We start from the raw sequence: 19,983 nt of genomic DNA, 5'->3' as shown, positions 1-19,983 counted from the left end.
TTAAATTAGAAATCATTGTCTAGCTCAGTTTCTTAATTAAATTTAAGGGGTCATCCTTAAAATACTCAAGTCTTAACTCGCCTTCGTTTAAGTGCTATGCTGTACGGAAATCTCTATCTCTAGAATCGCATTTCTTTTCAATATGTAATAATTTCAAGTTTTCTGTTTACTTACAAATAATACTGTTACTTATGATTCATCTCTACATCATGAATAAAGCTAATTTACCCGCAGTTCGTCATCGCAATAATTCAGACCTTTATATTACGGAGATAAATAGGAGAACACGTAATTTTAATTTGATACGCGGGGAATGGGACGTTTCAAATTATATTTTGATTAGAATTTTAATCAAATACAGCCTGTTTTGACAATTTATAAATTGTGCCAAGGGAAATTCGATAGGTAGATTATAGGGTTGGATTAAGCTTTGAATACGGTTCGGGCATATCATAATTTAGTTTAAAATACATAACCAAAGGCTGATGCCTGTTCATCAAATTTTTGACCCATATACTGGTAATTAGTTGCGTTTAATGTTCTATCGAGCATCAAACTGTTATAGGCCTAGTATTTAAGCCGCTTGGAAGGAAGAACATAGACTTCTCATAAGAAAACCGTCTTTCGGTTTAAAATGTTGAAATTGTTCCTAGTAACCTTTCAAGGAAGATAAAAATAAAGTTACTTAGATTAAAGTTAACCCTTTTCTAACCAAATTCAAGTCTCTCTATATTTTGAGACACTTGAATGACACAATATTCCCTTTCAATTCAATGCCAATTATGGACTGTCGGTGTTTACCAAGCCGCTAAATGTCTAAACACATCACACTTCGCCGGAATGTCTAGTTCCTCATTCAGTGGCGGCCAATATGCATGTAGTATAACTTGTTACTTTCCTCTTCATTGCTTCCGTTTCGATAAACACATATAGGAAAAGGCTTTTTTTAGATGGAGAGCGCTTTCGGGCCATTACGCGCGGCCAAAGCGAGATGATAGAGTTCGGGAGAGACGAGAGAAGAGAGAGTAAAGTTGCCAACAAATGGACCGCCTCGTCTATAATTAGAAATTATCTGTCGATCACGGACTAGGCCCAATTGCCCGGAAAATTACACAAACGGGCTTTAGACCTCTCTGAACCAATTCCGGGCCTTGGCTCTCTCGCTCATTCGCTATCACGCTTCTCTCCCCAAACCTCATCTCACTTTATAGGCTGCGAGTGGAGTGGATAAGCCTCGGCTTCTATAGCTTTTTTTAAAAAGAATGTTCCCTCATTAACTGGCCTTTATTGACCTATCTTGTTTTTGGATGAACCCTAATATAAAACTAGGTTGGTTAAAAGAAAAACGAGCTAATTAAACTTTGTGAAACTAAACGATATTTAATTGAGCTTAAAAGTATAGGCCTAAAAATTTGCATTTATAATCTATGTTTAAAAATATTTTTTCAAAATGGAGGGTTGGAATTAGATAAGATATTGAGTAAAGTGTCTGTAAAGTCAGACGAGACTGTTCCTAGATAATTATAATGGAATTATCTAGCAGTTAGAAATTTTAGAAAAGGTTTCGTATCATTAATTTTAAAGGAATTTTTTTTTTCTAAATATGAAAGGAAAAATATTGGACGAAATAAATTATCTCTAATTACAAAATAATTAGCATTTAATTAGTCATGGACTAAGCAATATTGTTTTGTCCATGGTTTGGTGACGAGCCATGACTCTACCCTTATCTCTGAGCCTTTGAGAGCTCAACCAATCCCGTAGGAATAAGAGGTTCGGTTTAGCAGACGCGAATAAATGGTCTATTCCAATCTCCACTACATTCATGTTAACCAGATGTTAAGGAAAGTAGAGCATTTTACGTTAAGTAAAAAGTCGTACCGTTTTACAATAAGATCATTTTTCAATTTACTTTTATCGACATAGTTTATAAACCTATCTCTCTCCAAACTGCTACCATTCTAGTAATCTCTAGGTGAATATACGCGATTTAATGTTTTCAAGCGAGATTTAAGACTGTACGATATTGATCCAGAATGAATATTTCTCCGATTGAAGAGTATTTTCAAAAGTACTTTTATCTCGAGCATTTGAATAATGCTTTTTATTCGAAGACAATTCTATAACCTTAATGATTAATGGAAATATTGACTTTTTTCGGATTTATGATAATGGCTTATGGGGATTGTTTCGCCAAGGTTTTTCATTTCAAAATCAATACTATTGGGAACTGTAGTTTTGGTATTGCATGGTAATACGAATTCAGGGTTCATAGGGAATTTCAAAACTCAATTTCACTGATTTAACAGAGTCGCGTTCTGATAAATTTTCACATTGGATGATTTGGATCTAAATAAATATAGCGTTACTCTCGAAGTCAATATGAAAGCATTCCAGTCCAATGTGTGCTAAGTACTATATTCGCAAATAAGGTATATAGGAAAATATAAACACATAAATATATACATCAAAACACCATCAACACTCACTATCTTTCCATAAGGTTTCCCATACTATTGCTAATCAGCGTTCAAATCCCAGGACCTCTCCCGTGGATGCCAGAGGAATATAATCCACATAATAAACATCTCTATGTAATAAGTTTTCTCATATCCAATACGCCTTAGAAAAACGAGCACTAAAGGGTTAAATACACATTTTTTTCTTTTCAGATGCCATAAGAGAGTAACTTTCTTTTTATGTATCTTTGACCTATATTTGACCCGAAAACGTATGAAAATTTAGTTCAAGTTTTCATGAGCTCAGGCTATTTGCATGAAACGGGTTGTCAGGGCTTGTCAATATGGCGGTGATGTAAGAGAACAACCTTTAATAGCAGGGGGGGGGAAGAACCTGAAGTCCAAGATTTTAACCTAAATATTCACAGACGCATTATTGGATATACCCTAATAAATCCGTAATCAAAATGCTGAAATCTCAATGATGTCCCTAACCCTTTAAGTAGACGAAGAGCGAACCTCAGGTAATGAAGCTGAGCCCGGGAAGCCTTGGCGAGGAGAAGTTAGCAAAACATCATTAATATCTACTTCTCGCAGCTTCTCCCAATCCCCGTTCGCTTCCCAAAGCCCTCTATACGTAAATAGAGCGAAAAATTCCAAAGGAAAAAAGAGAAAAGACACGCGAGTTCCATGGAGCGGGCGCTGCACTCCAATATACTCGAGACTTCTTGTGGAATGTCGTGACGTACGATTCCTGATTCCTCTAGAGCACCAATGCAAGAAGAGGATCTTCTTTAATGCTCCCAGAGTCGACTTAGAACTCGCTTTCTGTTCAGGGGACTAAGATGAATTTAGCATTTAGAGTTCAACCAAGTTTACGTATCGCCTCACCGCTATTTCTGAATTCGGATCAATCGCAATTGGGTGGACGAAACTTTAAGATTTACCGAGCCACGCCAAGCCACGCAGGGTCGTGAGTTCCGTCTAAAATTGCTCCCACGAACTTATTACTTGAACAAACACTCGTGGAAGGAGACTAATGTCTAAATTTAGACCACCCTTACAGTTTGCTATTTTCAAATGATGTAATAGAGTAAAACCGAAGCTTAAAATTTCATTTAAGCGCGACGTTGGGTTTGAAAATATTTGCCGACTCGTTGGCAGAGAAATCATGAAAAACACGATTGAAAGACGTTTTGTATTTAACACCGTGTTTCAAAACGATTTTTTACGACCAGTTATAGGTATACGAGACTTTTTCAAAAACATATATAGCGTATATGTATAGTTCGTGTACTCCACACATAATGGTCATGATAGCATCAAGCTCTAGCATCCAAGAAGTTCATTCTACTCCAATTTTTCTTTTTAAGAAGGAAAAAAGTGAACCCTCCTTACATGGATATATATGAAAACCCTTGTTGTATGGGTGTGTGTCCATATTTCCTTAGTGGAAGGAAAAGATATAGAAGCTGGGAGGAAAAAATCCCCTTTAATCCCATCTTCCCGTTAAAGCTCTCCATCACCTCGGTGAAAAAGGGGCCACCACAGAGAGATCTAAGAATTTTCAAGTTTTAAGAATTTTTTTCCCTTCCTTTCCAAGGTAAATCTGTTCTAGGATGGTCTCTCTTGCCCCATACATCTTTTCCTGGCTCCCATAAAAAACTACTTTCTTCCCCTAAAGCTGTAAATGGAAACAGAAGGAACCTCTTATTTGACTCTCCTGCTAGATTCCCCGCATTGCACGAAAACGTTCAACATTTCGGGAAGGCTTTCGCGGCCATTTGCTTTTACCCTTTCTACACAAACGTATCAATATTTCGGTTCAAAAAGTTTCTCGAAAAGCAAACAACAGAATCAGTTTCTTCGCGCCGAGTTGGAAGAATATATCAAGTTGAATATTTGGAACAAAGAGATAAGTATTTTCGAAGGAATTCTTGATTGTTTCGGTTATTTTTCTAGATGGGGAAACATTTAAATTTCAATGTCCTCGCAAAAGTGGCAGTTCTTTTTCAACTAGGAAAAGAAAAGAGGCTTAGGCTTGGTATTTCATTACAGTATACTCAGTGAGTCGGAAATTTCAAAAACGTAAACTAAAACGTAACTTACTAACATCCAACAAAGCCATACCTATGTACCCTCAACGTCGAAAAAGAGAATTTGTATAAATAAATGATTATTTCCTGTTAGTCGGTTCGGAAAATCTAAGAAAATTTTAAATAAAGTAAATAGTGCATTTCAGAAACACAAGCAAATAGAAACTTCAAACGTATCAAGGTTTATACATGTCCAACATCTCAGTGTTTTGCATTTGACAGGTCTGCCCGAGCCGCGACTCGGTGAGAGACTTAATATTAAATTCTAGCGAAGTTAAACTCCCCCTCTGCCAACTGCATGCTTAGTTTGTCCATCTAACTATATAGTGTACCCCGGCCGCGTCCCAAGTTTCGCCGATTTCTCGTTTGAAGATATCGAGATGGTCGTGTAATTAATTTGCAGCGAAACTATACGCTCTTAGGCAAATCTCATTTCCCCCCAAAGACGAAACGATAAACACCGCAGCTAGCTAGCTGGCCACTGAAGAGTAAACGTGTCAAACAACTTGAGACAACAGACGGCTGGCTGCTCGCCCAACGAACATCGCCATGCCGAAGCCAATATACACATACATATCTAAACCGCGTCCGGAATTAAAATTCTTAAAAGTATACGTGTTGATTTTTAAAAATCTTGTTCTTTCAACTTTTCCTTAACAAAAGTTTATACTTTAAAGGAACAGTGAAGCAAAATACCTAAATGCGACCAAGGCCCAACAAGGCCTCTCTCTTGCAGCGATTCCTCACGATAGTGGTATTGAAACCTAAAGGAGTTAAGTTTGATTCTGGTATGGGAAACACGAGAGGGCTCTTCCCATGCGTGGCAGTCAAATTTACCCATAGTACTCGGGTTTTTGGTTGGGCATAAGCTTTAGGTGCCATCTGGTTACAACAATAAGTACTTCTATTTACATGTGATGCCCATCCATGACAAGCACGCTGGAATTTTGAAACAGCCATGGATGGCATGCACAAAATTGGATGAGATTGTTGTTACACTCCTATAGTTTATTTACTCTTGGTTACTATTTTATTTATCACTGCATCCCCGAATTTTCATCTGTTTTCCCCGCAAATGAAATCAACAAACAAGTTTAAACGCTAATCTCTGGAAGCGACTAATTAAAACATTTGTTTTAAGCCCTGAACTACTCTTGCAACTTTTAAAATTATTCCTCCCGAAATTTCAAAGAGAATATATTTCAGTTTAATATTAAAATAATACAGAATTAATTGAAAATATGATTTAGGGATTCGTTTTGCCGTCTTTTGAGTGTTCCTTTACGGACGAGCTCCCCCCTTCACTTCCAGCTTCTGCTTTTCCTTTCAAAAACGTGGAAGCATTCTTTGACAGGAAGCAGAGAAAACGTGGATATTCCATATATATATATATATATATATATATATATATATATATATATATATATATATATATATATATATATATATATATATAATAAGGAAGTACAAAAGATACAGGGATATTCCGAAAGAGAGGGATTATGGTTGGAATTTGTCTTAATTAGACGTCCGGTACTGCTTTTCATTATTTTAAAACTCCCTCGTTTTGTAATCTTTTATTTTGAAGCGTTGACATTTGAGTGGCGATTTGAAGGAGAAACTATACGCCTTATTATTTCAACGCATTTTATCTTTAAGAAGGTGGAAAATACTCGGAAATAAAAGGAAATTCCCTTGGACTACGATTTCATATCTGTTTTACCATAAGTTCGTAAGATATGTTATATAAGTTTGTCACTTTTCACTGAAAACTTGTCATGAAGTGACGTAGGTCATAGATTCTCGTAAAGCGACGCCTGGTGCGGCGCTGTCAAAGGCTTAATACAGATTAATTAGGAAGATGGACAGCAAAATTAACCGAGTGTAGTCTATTCTGGCGTAATTCTCGAACTAGCTCTCATCTGTAAGTACACGAATTGTCATACTTATGGAACATATCTTATAAACATACGATTTTACACAGACTTTCACATTTCTTTTATAAATGGAAGAACGACATAAAACTTTAAAAATTAATATATATCTTCACCACTTCGAATGGAATCCACCGAGAAAGATTCTTTTTAATATTTTCCACTAACAACATCAGAAAGTTGTTATTTTAAAACACAATCAATAATTTTTCTACGTTCTTAAACTTCAAATTCAAAATAAAAAACCCTTCAGTTTTTTTAAACTATCTATGTCTCAATATTATATCGTCATGCAGAACTAAGGCTAAAAGAAAACACAGACAATTTTATCTGCATAGGAGTGGCAACTTCTCGCTTACTCCTTGAGATTGTATGAAGGAAGACTCTCTCCTTGGAGACTCGAGTCGTCGCGTATGAAAACATATATTCCCTTGATATTACGATACAGGGAGAGAGAAATGTGTATACAGGGTGTTTGTGAAAGGTCCATCAATAATGAAAGGGCGTATTTATTGGGCCATTTTGAGTCGAAAATGTTCTATGACATTTTTCCGTTCGGGCCACTGTTTTCAAGTTATGATTGGAGTAATTTACGGATGACCCCTTAAATTTAATTAAGAAATTGAAAGACAGCGCTAATTTAATGAAGGGGTCATCCCTAAAATATTCAAATCATAACTCGAAAACCGTGGCTCGGACGGCAAAATGTCATAGAACATTTTCGACTCAAAATGGCCCAATAAATACGCCCTTTCATTATTGATGGACTTTTCACAAACACCCTGTATAAGAGTGGGATGTTATCTGCATTTTTCGCGAAGGAGAGAGAGAGACATTGTGGCAAATCAGGACAGGCGGGTGCAGGCAGCCTCCTATCACGCGAGTAACCAAGCATCTTCACTAGATACCACCACCACGAGCTAGCTATACTTACAAAGAATATAAAAATGAATGAGTTTTATCCGAAAGACAGGTAATTTGTTTCCCACCCTGCTGCAAAAAGTCGCTTTACTCCCATAGGAGAGCCACTCCGACTGCCACTACTAGCTTCATGGAAAAATGACAATCTACATACTCGAATTTACTCATCTTGAACGTGAATAAGCGCCTGATACTTCATCAAGGAGTGCAACTACAATTTACAAAATGCCTCCTAAAACTCTTTTTGGTTTTACTTAAAATTTAAAGACTGATACACTAAGACAAATAGGCCATTTCGATGTAACTAAGAGGGAAAGGCGCGGGGGTAAAAACTTTGCCTTACGTCTCGCTTTATGGCGCCTGCGCTGTAGTCTATTTGCACCATGAGAGTGCGTAGAGACGGATGGCAATGTATCAAACCCCTTGTACGTCCCGATACTGAGAGTTGTCTACCCCCCTTTTCTATGTCGAATAGGTCTATGGTGGGGAGTTCGAATTTTGCGTCACGTGCTAGTTCGTGGAGCGTGTCATTTGTTCAGAGGTATAATGAAGCGCAGTTCAATATTCTTGGCATAATTTAAGTAATTTTTCATAGATGGTAATATTACATTACACTTTTTTTTTTCTTGAAGCTCATAAAACGTTAAGTGGAATGTTGTCCTATGTTTCCCTTTCCCGGTCCTGCTTCTTTTTCGCTTAATTTTGATTAAAATATAATTTACGGAATTAAAATTAGAAATTAGAAAAAAATGAGAGGCCTTATTAAAGTCATTATGTTAAAATAACTTTTTTTTTCATTATATAATAAGTAAAATTATGTAATTTTTTTGTACTTTTTTGATGCGTTTTATTTTTAGAGTAAGCCACAGAAACTGCTGTTATAAATTTCCCATCTCCTGAAGGAGAGATTATTACAAGGGTTAAACAAGTTGACTTCTGAAGTACAGTTTATACTACTTCCCACTAAGCCTTGTCACAACTTATAGTCAAAGGAATCACTACGAATGTTAATTTCAATTCCATATGTTTGGTTCAAGTCAAAAACTCTCACTGCTAAGCTTTGTTTACCACCCACTACGCATCACAATATGACTATTTTACATACGAAAAAAAGGGGTCGCAACTGAATAACGCAACTATAGGGTCTAGGGTCCCGAACAAGCATGATTCAGCGAAAAAATCTTAGAATGGGGTACTACTCTAGCACTCGCCATCCCAGGCTTTCCGCCATAGAGAAGGAATGAAACTTGTCGTCTTGAGACAAGTTCCCTAAAGAGATACTAAAGCAAAGCGTACCGTGCCGCGTGTCTTGTAGGGTCCTGATGGCGGGTAAAATACGCCCATTCCCGCCAAAAAAAGAAGCGTAAAAATACCCTAGTCAAACTTACGTGGGAGTGAAGAGAAGGCATCGCATATACAACTTATAAAATGACAAGAACGAAGTTTAACGCCCGTTTTCTTACGTTGTGAACCGAATTTTGTTAGGGCTAGCGTTTTTTGAACGGGTTGGACCGAAGGGAAAAAGGGCAAGTTTTTTTATTTTGACTTGTATCGCTGCCGAAGCCCGATTTTTTGGTACCGATTTCGTCGACTGTTTACTATCACGACATGTTACGTTTTTTCTCAAAAAATACGGCTTATTTGACAATATTTCGAGGAAAATACTACAACGACACGAAAGTAAGTAAAGTAACTGGCTTCCAAACACAATAGCAGACCACGCTACAGAGGTCTTTTAGGTCAAAAAACGCAGCCGGAGATTGAAAAGGTTATAAAATAGCAAAATGAAATAGTCTGTACAATCGCGTCCTTGACCCACTGAAATTTAATATTACATATTACATATTACGTATTACGTATATACCTAAAGAAATATATTTTTGTAGATCTAAGGTAAACAAATGTTTTTTAATATAAAAAAGTAATAACTTTTCTTGAGAAATAGACTAAAATAGAACTATAATAAAAAATAACTGAGTGAACCATCAACGGTTTGAGAACGTTGTAATTATGTTTTTCTTCGAGGTTTAACTAAATGTTGAACTCCGGTATTTTTAGGGCAATCAAGGTTATATGGAAATGAAAAAGAAATCAAAGTATACATCGGTTTTCAGTGTTTTTGACACGTGTTTTCTTTAAAAGAAAGAAAAAAAACTAAAGTAGCCACAATAAACCTGGAACATATATATGAAAACCGAAAGAAGGGTAATGCGAAACGAAAATATTATTCGGCCCTTCTGCACGGTTCGGGCCTTTTTTTCCATAGCATGGCTTCTAAAATATTCCAGGCACATAAGGGCCTCTCGACTCAAATGGAAAGTTGAATTTTTAAAGCGTACTACCCACCCCTGTGTATATCTCATCTATGCATATATTTTTTACTAAAAACAGTTTAACACAAAGTTGTGTAACACAATCGTGTCTTTGGTTCACACGACAAAACAGGGAACATATAAACTATCCAATTCTAGCTTTGGCAGTACATGTTATAGAGTCCTGTATCTTGTATTGGCAACTTCGGATTAATCTATTGCTAGTACATCATACTGGAGGTGAAATCGCTTTCGCTTTTATACTCCAAAATATATAAGACCAAAACATTTTGCGGGTATTACTTCGAAGAGATTTCTCACAGAACGATCACGCGTTTCCTAAAGAAATTACTTATTCATTGGGCTTGCCTTCCGGACCGTCTCCTCTCCGTTTCCGAATCGTGCGAGCTACTATTATAAAAACAAATCTTCAGAACCCCCACCCCAATTCTCCCAATGCAAAAAGTTTAAAAATTTGCAAAGTTTACCCTTGTTTTTGTTACTAAAGTGTATACACCTCCTTATTAGTTTTACAAATTTTTCGTTACACACTCCTTGAGCCGAAATACGGGGGAGAGAGAGAGAGAGGTGAGATGGAGCAGAAATCCCCATAACGTAGCCTCTGTACCGCTATCTACGCCTACAAAGTCCTCCCAGCATCCTAGGCGCGTCGGTAGTGTTGTACAGTACGGAAACGTCCAAGATGCCCTCTGTGCGTTAAAAAAAGAAGCTAGATCTCATACAAATACAATGGCGCTACGCGGCAGCTTTTTACAATCCCTGCACCGAAAAGTAGAGTCGTGCGCAAGGTATTAGGGGAGAGTTCCATTGCCGCACATCGCCCGAAAACATTTCTACTCCATCACAAGCTCTCCTTCAAGCCTTCACTTTCCCTTAAAATTTGTTTAATTTTTTTAAATTACCGCTCTAGGCCTATTTCTTTATTTTTCAATCGAGAACAAAAATTAGACACGAAAATCTCAAACGAATTCTTTAAAGAATATTTCATTAAAATCTGCAATTAACCCTTGGAGGCTTTCCTTAACCTCTAACAACTGTTTTTATGGTATTCCCAATTTCCCATTAGACCGAAACAAATTTTTAATTTTGTCTAAACCAATCTACGTATGCAAATTGCCATAGATTGAAAAGTTAAAAAAAAAAACAAGAGGCCCCAAAACCTTTTAGTTCGCTAGAGTGATATAATTTTTGATTAGCTTGACTAAAGGCCACTTCAGACGATACTTTTATTCAACTAGCAAGAAAAGCACGTGCCCAGACATCTCACTCAAAATCTCGTGCACTAAAATGTCAAACATTTCCATAACCTTAAACATAAGCAAAACAGCCAGCCAGCCAGCTAAGGTTCAATACATTAGTTTTTGAAGCAAGAGGAAAGGTAGAAAAATAAAATAAAACGCAAACTAAAATGTCAAAGAAACTTTTCATGGGTTTTCCCGAGCGACCACTCGAAGCTAATTTATCTACTTTTTCTTTGGGAGTATTTTTATTTCAAAGAAGTATTGAGATGCAGTTTACCTAAGGTTAAAGCTAATTGCTAATGGGGGAGTTAATCATTCCTAAAAAAACCACAACGCCAAGAGTGCATTACCTATCCGACATTGAAAGGCAATTAGTAAATAGTGGATTCCTCAATTTCAACAACTATAACTATAGTCAAACGTCAATTATCGCGAAGTTATTAGGATACACTTTGATCTGAACATGATGGTGTAAGGTTTTAATCTAACCTCAATTTATTTCATCTTCCTGTGCTTTTGTTAAAGGGGGGCTTGAATTCTAAACTATTGCCAACTAAGTTTGTCCAATACATATGGGGTCAACTTTTGAAGGTTCTTCGTTGAATAGAGGGGGTTCTCGCGCCAAATCAGCGGGGTTGAGGTCATGAGGGACACGGTGGAGGTTGGAGAAATACACCCCCTAGAAGTTGAGGCATCAGGTGGGCCTGACAGTTTCCCAGCGTGGCTTCTAATTGAGGCGGGAAAGAGGAGAAAGAAAACGCCGTTAGCGACGCCTACGATTCTTTAGAAGGCGCGTGAAACCTTTTGTAGAAGGCGCGAGCGCTTTAGCCTTCCAAATTGGCGGCAAAATATTCCGCAAACTCACGAGTGGATGCCGGGTTTGGACGCTTCGAGGAATGGAAGACGGGATGTACGAAAAGTGATACTGGTTAAATCTTTACGAAGTGGCAATATTTACAACTAAAATTAATACTTATTCAACCGAGCTTCTTTCCATCGGTGACATGCTCAAATGAAACCGACTTCCATCTCGTACATTATCTCACCGCTGGAAGAAAACCATCAGTTTTATAACTAGTGTTAATGATGAAACCTGCGTGATTGGAGAGAACTGAAGACTTATTTCGTTAAAAAATTTGCTTTATCACTCGCGATGACAGAATTGGAGAGCAAAATGTTGAAAAATAAAAAAAATAAAATAAGTGAAGTAGGAATTTTGCGAGATCCGGAATTAAATTTAATTTCCCTTTGAGTTGGCACAGTCGGTAGAATTTTTTATTCTTCTTTCGATGCTCAGTTGTGTTCTCCCAGTTCATGCTCTCCCAGTTCTGTTAAAGGTTCCCTGCACGCTGCTTTTTCTCCCATCACCATTTTTTTTCTTCTCTACTCCCTTTTTCTTGTTCAGTTGTCGTAAGCCTACAGAGGTCCCAAAATTAGTTTTCTTTTTTGCTTCCCGAACTTTTTTTTCAATTACATTATCGTCGAGGTAGAGAGCGAAAAGAAAATTATTCAGACAAAACACAATTCAGTTAATTTTTCGTGTACTCAAATTTTGCCCAGTTAGCTTTTGCCGCGCTCGTGAAATTTTTGTTTGACTCGCGAATTCTTTTTTTTTTGCGCTTATCAAAAGTTAACCCTAAAAAATTATGGTTAATTAACCAAGGTTTAAATAGCTACGGAATTATGTAGAAACTATGCGTCTAAAAACAAATAATTGGAGGTGAAAATATGAAAAGAGTGATATGGTTTGGCTAAAACAAAAAACATTGTTTACGTTTGTATAAAATCCAAACAAATATTAACTCAAAAATACTTAGTTGAAACAGGGATAGATTTAATTTTAGAAGTAGGAATGGAGAACAGAGTAATCTGGGCGAGCGTAAAAAGTCCAGGACCCCCTTCCACGGGACGGGGAGGGGGGTGTATGAAAGAAGAGGCGGGTCATAGCGACAGAGGTAAAAAAGAATTACGTATTTTTGCCGTCCCGTCAGCAACGTCATCAAAACGTAGTTTAAGTGAGCCAATAAGATAATTTATGCTTTTCGTTACGTGTTGGAGGGAGGGGTTCTACACTGGGCTATGAGTCGGACTGAAGTAAATACTAACCGTTCTCCATTCCTACTTCTAAAATTAAATCTATCCCTGGTTTGTCTAAACAAAAAACATTGCTTACGTTTGCTTAAAATCTAAACAAATATGAACTCGAAAATACTTAGTAGAAATTTCAGAGGGATAATCACTGTCAAATTCCTTGTACATTGTTTACGGGTTACGTGCAATCATTTTTTCTCGAAGTTAAAGGGAATATTACCCGCCCTACGAATGAAACAGCGCGTGAATATCGACCACTTGTTACTAACTACATCTATATTCCCTTTAATCTCCCGGAATAGAATTGCTCCAACTGCAACTAATCTATATAGTCACGTTCTCTGGAGTCTTGAATGATAGATCAAAGAGCGTATTAGACTTCAAGGGAACCTGATAACTCTCACTTTGCGAAATAACTTAATTACGAGGTTCGGTCGAATCAAAAGCCACTGAGTTAAGCTAATTTAATGGAATTTTAAGATCCAACAACATGCCAATATGGCGGTGATGCCATGGCTCAGAGATTGGAAAAATTTAGCCCGAACCCTTTTCAATTCAAATATGCTTTTTTTTTTGCTACATTAATTACGATATATCTATGAAATATTAACTTTTCAAGTAAGGCGGAACTTATTTGAAGTATAACTTGTAAATTTTAAGAACAAAGACATTTTAATCAGCAAATGAACTGACTAAGAGATCAAAATTCAACATTAAACGAGGAGATAATTATGCGAGTACATAAAGTGCACTTTACATAAATTGAAGTTGATTAAATTGAGGTTATAAATTTATCTATTTAAAATGTTTAAAAATTCCGAAAAGAATTATAATCGTACCACCTGTTGCGAAACATTTCACACAAATTCTGAAGAATTACAGTAAAATGTGTAATTAAATTTACGCTTGACAATATACACCGTTTGTCTAATTTACTTCCTCGGAGAGTTTATAATTTAAAACTTTCCAAGCGAGAGCAATCTAAATTAATAATTAAGTTGTTAACTTTGAAGTTTAAACAACAACGCTTTCGCTAGCTGAGCAAATGCCTAGAAGGCATCCATTTGATCGCCTTAAACAGAGTATATTACAGACTAGTGGCAGAGAAATGCTTCCGTACGTGTTTAAACACGTGTAACTAGAACACGGGATGACACATCCCTATTATTTGTATCATAGGTACTTGATAGCAAAATTAAAGGCACGGGTTTATTTAATACGACCTCTTAGAATTTAATACAACCATGGGTATATGGTTGCCATGGCAATAAACGTGCCGTTCCTAACGTTATGTTATCAATAGCTAAGCCTTTTTTAAATCCCCAACTCTTGAAAAGTAGTTTAAAATTATTTTGGTGGCTTTTGAAGTGTTTACCCATTTTTGACAAGGCGTCGTTCCGTTAAGTTTTTTTTATCAATTTCAAAACAGATTTTTTTAGAGTCACTTGTTATGTAACCGTTCCATCAATATTTAAAAATAAACTCTTGTTCAAGAGCAGTTAGCAAACTAGAAATAAGTATAGGTGCATTAACACACATTGTTTAACGTATAGTCTTTGCAAATTCAAACTGCTTCGGTTAAATTAAATGTCATTACAAATTTACAGTAAATAATTACAAATCCAAACACATTCTTATGACAACGAAGTTCCATTAGAATATTAAGGCTTATTAAGGTTATATAATTTACTTGGTATAAGTAATGAAATAACAACAAGTGCGACACTGAAGCAAGAAAACTTGTTTTAAATACAGAGTTGTTGCTGTAGTATTCGTACGTCAGCTTTTCCCTAGGTTACCATGAGGGGCAGTCTATATTCCCACACTTTCTCTCATTTAAATTTACCTTTGGAACTCGCTACGGGTTCTCTGGTTGCAGAGAAAATACGTTATTTACAAAAAGTAACAAAATTACAATAATATAAACAGACACACTTCTGTTTGTTACGTTATACATGGCTTCATTAATAACCCGGCTTAAATATCCCTCCATATATAAATCAAGCTTTTAATCCGCGAAGCTAAATTCCCAGGCTCATACAAACGCAAAAGCGAAATAACTCTTAAATGCTTTTCCTAAATCTGTGACGTTCCGAGGGCCCTAGCTGTATGTGTACCAGTCTCATTAACGACATAAAGTATGCACCAAAAGCAATCCCAAAAGATGCTGGAGAGCAATGCAAACCATGGCTCGTGGAAGAGGAAAGGGAAGCGCGAGAGCTGCAGTATGCAGAGAGATCAAAAACACAAAATTGCAAATGAACCTTCTTTAGATTCTGGGTAAGGGGATTGATAAAAAAAATCTCCAGCGACCAAAAAAAAATTTATATATATATATATATCTATATAAAAAAAGATGTCACCCCGAGGTCCCTCATCTTTTTTTCTTCCTCCGAAAGCAGCATCGAGAGATGAAAAGAATATGACGCGGTTGTCAAGTTCATCACTTGAAGTAATAGTAACTGCACCAGGGATAGATTGAAGAGAGAAATAAGATGTAGAGCTAGGGCTTGTTTCTTACTTCTAGTAATGTACTTTTGATAGAATATGCAGGACTATCAGAGAAGAGAGGATAGAGATATGGGAGACTTTTTCCCCCTTTTCTCATTTCGATTGCTATCCGAATGATCCCCCCCATCCTCCTCAGCATCTTCCCGCATCCCTTCTCTCTCTCGTATACAAAGATGAAGAGCACTATACGTTCTGAATGCTACAAGTGAAAATACAAAACTATACATATGCAGGGTGCTAGGGTGCGTGCAAAAAGTGTCACAGTAATTTTCGTCCAATATTTTTTTCTTCAAACTTTTGTCTTCAGCCTTAGCTAAAGTTTGATGATAAATTTTTAAATTTCCCAATAAATATAGATACTTATCTTAAAATTTATAGTAATTTTCAGCGTACTTTTCTGAATACTTATAAAAACTCCAATACCTTTCCTTTGAATATTTACAGCATATTCCCTGAATTGTCCCTACATATTCCCTGAATAGTCCCTGAATATTTATTTACACAGATACCTGACGATAATACGGAAACCTTTTTCAACGAATATCCCTTAAAAATTTATAGAAAATTATTTCTCCGTTCGACTTTGGAAAAAAATGCTAAACATTTTAAGGTAAAACTCTGGGTTTGGAAAAAAACATGCCGACGAGTACACCCACCTTGATATAAATTAAATTTGAAACTTTGCCATAGAAAATTACTTTACAGAAATACTGAACTAACCAAATTTCTTAGCCTCCACTTTCTATAAGTTTATGAAGTCTTTCTTAAATACTATCGGTAAAAAATCAGTACTGCAAACTTCGCAAATTGAATGAATGTAAAATCGAATATTTCAAGGTCGCAAATTCTTTTTAAGTTTCGCTAAAAGGGGCTTAAATTTCTTTAAAAAAAAGCAGAGTCAGGTTTGAAAATTCAATTACGCTCAAATGCAAACAGTATACGCTTCGGTAAATATTTTTAGAAAAAAAAGTTAAAATATACTCTAAATTAAATGAGATTTTCGAGGCAACAAACTTTTAAAACGGCAACTGAAAGTGAAAACATTACAAAAGTTCATAAAATCATTATCCGAAGTAGGTCTTGTTTATCTAACATCAATTGCTTGATGTTCATACTTCTCCAGTAGAGGTTTTACTACTTCTAATAAAAACATGACGTGACCTATGACCTAACTCAACGACCCCTCAAGTTTAGGAGGGAAAAAAATTGTCCAAACGCAAACGGCTGTTATGACGAGAGATTCTTTTTTTTCCTAAGGAAATTTTTTCATTTTGAGAAACAACGAAGGAAGAACGTTACAGAGGGAACTAGAAAAACCCGATTTTCTTTTTAGACCTAACGGATCAGATGTATAATTGGCAGATGGAACAGATATTCGTATTTTGCGTGTTGCGATGGCCCGCGAGGGTGCGAGCTACATACAATACGGTATACGGATTCGCGCGGAGTTAGATGGAAAACAGCGGGAGATTTTGGCGGGAAATCTTCTCCTACGATGCGAAAAGAAACTATAAAACAGGGTTAGTAGACAAGGAGGTTATTATAGAACATTCCTGAAGAGAAACAAACAAGCATACAGGAAGGGAGACAGCCATCTTAGGGTATTTCCATAACGCCAAGTACCACCGCTTGAGACACGGTAGGGTTGCCACGGGTCAGGGAAAACCTGGAAACGTCAGGGAATTTAAAAATGGGCCGAAAAGGTCAAGGAATTTTAAAAATTTCAGAAGAGTAAGGGAATTGGATTCTAGTGGGTAAAATTTCTAGGGATAAGTCTTTATTGAAAGAGTAATGAAAGTTTCTCCTCGTCCTCTCTTAACACAGAAAACTCTAGAGCAATCTTTAAAAATGTCTAGAATTGTTTTTGTAAAGTAAATGCTCTCTAAAAAAATCTCTTAGACTGTTATTTATAGTTAAAATGTTTCTTATTCATTTTGGTGCAACAAATACATTGTAGAACTTAATGTAGAGAGTTTATTTAATTATAAGCACTTAAAACGTGCTGTAAACATTTACACTTTCGGCCTAAAAAGGTCAGGGAAAACCTGGAAAAGTCAGGGAATTTGGTTCTGAAAATTCCGTGGCAACCCTGCAGGGTGATTCGGCTAACCTCCGGCAGGAAATGAACTCCCGATGACACAATTAATTCAAGTTAATTCAACAATCTCGGGTTCTATAAACCCTGGAAATGAGGCTAGGGGCGCAATTTTCTATTTGACGAGTTACAAAAAACGCTATTTTGTCGGTCAACACCACGGCCGGGTGGTCCTCAAAACAATTTTTTCAACTTCCTCCTCCTCGAAGGCTCGAAGAAGAAGAGATTTTCGTCTCGTCTGTTCCTCGGAATAAGGCAAAGGCAACACTAAGGCACTTGGAAAGAAAGACTAACAATAGACCTTCCTATCGAGATATAGAGTAGATATTTATATATGGGAAAGAGAAGAGGGCTGTGAAAAGTTTATTTTGTCTCAAAGTTCCTGTTTCTCCCCTAGATAGCTAGCTGCTTGAACTGATTTAGGGGCGTTTACGTTTAGACTATGCGATTTCTTTAGGTTTAGCTTAGGAGGTCTTTAGACTAGAGAAGGTTTAGCGGACCAAAATAACGAAGGACCGTTAAGGGCAGGCTTGTAAATAATACGTGAAGCTTGTCTGCGGGAATGCCATTTTAGAGGGGGATCTATACTAGAGTCACAAAGTTTGAGGTGTGAGACATATAGTGATGCTTAAATTTAGAAGAAGGTTTCGTTGTACCATAATATATATTTACCTATATACCATAGAACACTAATTAAGTAATTAAATTTTATTAAAATTCTTACCGTGTTTTGGGTTGAGATAAATTGATGACCTTCTGTTTCCTCGATACAGTTTAGGGATGTTTAGACATGTGAAAAAAAAACAAAGAAAAAAACAAACGTAAATTTTTCAAGCAATATTTAAACAAATTGAAAGTAATTTTGATACGAGTGTTCTGAAGTCAAATTTTACAAAATAAACTGAAACATTAAATTAAATTAATATAATATGAAAAGAGCATGATTAGGGCATTATTTCACCGAATTTTAATCTGAATAAATAAATTTGAAGAAAATAAAAACATAAGTTTACGTAACAGGAAACATTTGAAAAAAAAAAGAAAAATACTTCAAGTGATAATCCAATAAGTTTAAGAAAATAAACTATAACATTAAATTAAGATAATATGCAAACTGCCACATTCAATTTTGAAGTAATTTGTCAAATTTCAATTCTCCGTAAGCTATATTCCAAAAAACATCTTGGATATAACGTTAAGTGTTCGCACGCAACTTTTATTTAAAATTACCAAAAATAAAGTAGTTCAATTTGGAACACTGTAGTAATTTGGTGGGCCAAAAAGCAGCCAAAATTTTTATAACCAATCGCGTGGGAAATCATCCATGCATTTTCTAGCTGGAAATTCGGATCAATTCGCTTTGGAAACTTCTTTCCATAAATCCCCTTAAAAAAAGCTGCATACCCCAATAAAAAGACGACGCTAGGCACGGAAAGGTATATTCAGTATAGTCGCATCCATAGGAAAAAGGCTAAAAACCAATATAGGAAAATAAATCAAAGATTTGGTTGGTGGGAGGGAGCTGCGCTATAGCTTCTCCATCTCTCCAGCTTTAATCCCCTTCTTTCCAGCCGGAATATGAGAGCAAATCCTATTCCAATAGGTAGGCATCAAGAGTAAAGCAACCTGGAGTGTGGAATTCTGTGCATATTAAGTTAGTCTATATTATAAAGCCCTGGAAATGTTTTTTTTTTCAAAGATGATTATCAAAGCTGCGAGTGGTGAAAAACAAAGTTGTTAACATCGTTCTATTGAGGATAATTGTATCTGTTTTATCGGAGCCTCCGGGATGAACTAGGCCCATGCATGTCAAATTTTATGTGGGGAAATATCCAGTTTGTTAGGAAAAATATTTTCACCATAGATGGCGCTTATTTTTCCGTTGATATTTTAGGGGTCAGTCATAAAATTTTTATGATAGAGAAAAGTTTCATCCTAAAATTAACGTATGTTTTTGGGGCTATTCACTTTTTACTGAATCTTTCGGTTAGATGGTATTGATGACAACAAAATAAATTATTTCAATTAAAATAATTCAGTAAGAGTTATAAAAACGTATACTTACAACCCGCGACCTTGGCCCAAATACTTAAGCAGTCGACAGGGTCACGGGGTTGAACTTTGTTTAATTTTCGGTCGTATCAGCGCCCCCAAACGGGAAAACACGGCGAACTAAATTAGTTAAAAAAATATTCTCGCTTCGCCACGCGCATGGGCCTAGTTCATCCCGGAGGCTCCGGTTTTATAATAAATGTGTGCCCACAGCCATATATTTTAAATTACTGAGTTTTAACGATTCACG

General features: G+C 36.4%; 1 protein-coding gene across 2 annotated transcripts in view; it reads right to left on the bottom strand.

The window, feature by feature from the left end:
- Positions 1-19,983, bottom strand: part of LOC149623439 (GTP-binding protein 2) — a 96,784-nt gene that overhangs the window by 22,666 nt on the left and 54,135 nt on the right. The window contains exon 1 of one of the 2 annotated variants that reach the window (XM_089853392.1): positions 18,406-18,476. The exons of the other annotated variant lie outside the window; for it this stretch is intronic. The gene's annotated coding sequence lies outside the window, so the exon portion shown is untranslated. Of the gene's footprint in view, positions 1-18,405; positions 18,477-19,983 lie in introns of those variants that run through there. 2 annotated transcript variants of the gene reach the window in all.

This window comes from Phalangium opilio, unplaced genomic scaffold, assembly GCF_054372755.1.
Source record: "Phalangium opilio isolate 3A_F unplaced genomic scaffold, DU_Popi_V2 ptg000113l_1, whole genome shotgun sequence".
In the NCBI taxonomy this organism is placed as follows: domain Eukaryota; kingdom Metazoa; phylum Arthropoda; class Arachnida; order Opiliones; family Phalangiidae; genus Phalangium; species Phalangium opilio.
The sequence above is the reverse complement of the archived record's forward strand: the minus strand, read 5'-3'. Positions and strand labels throughout refer to the sequence as shown.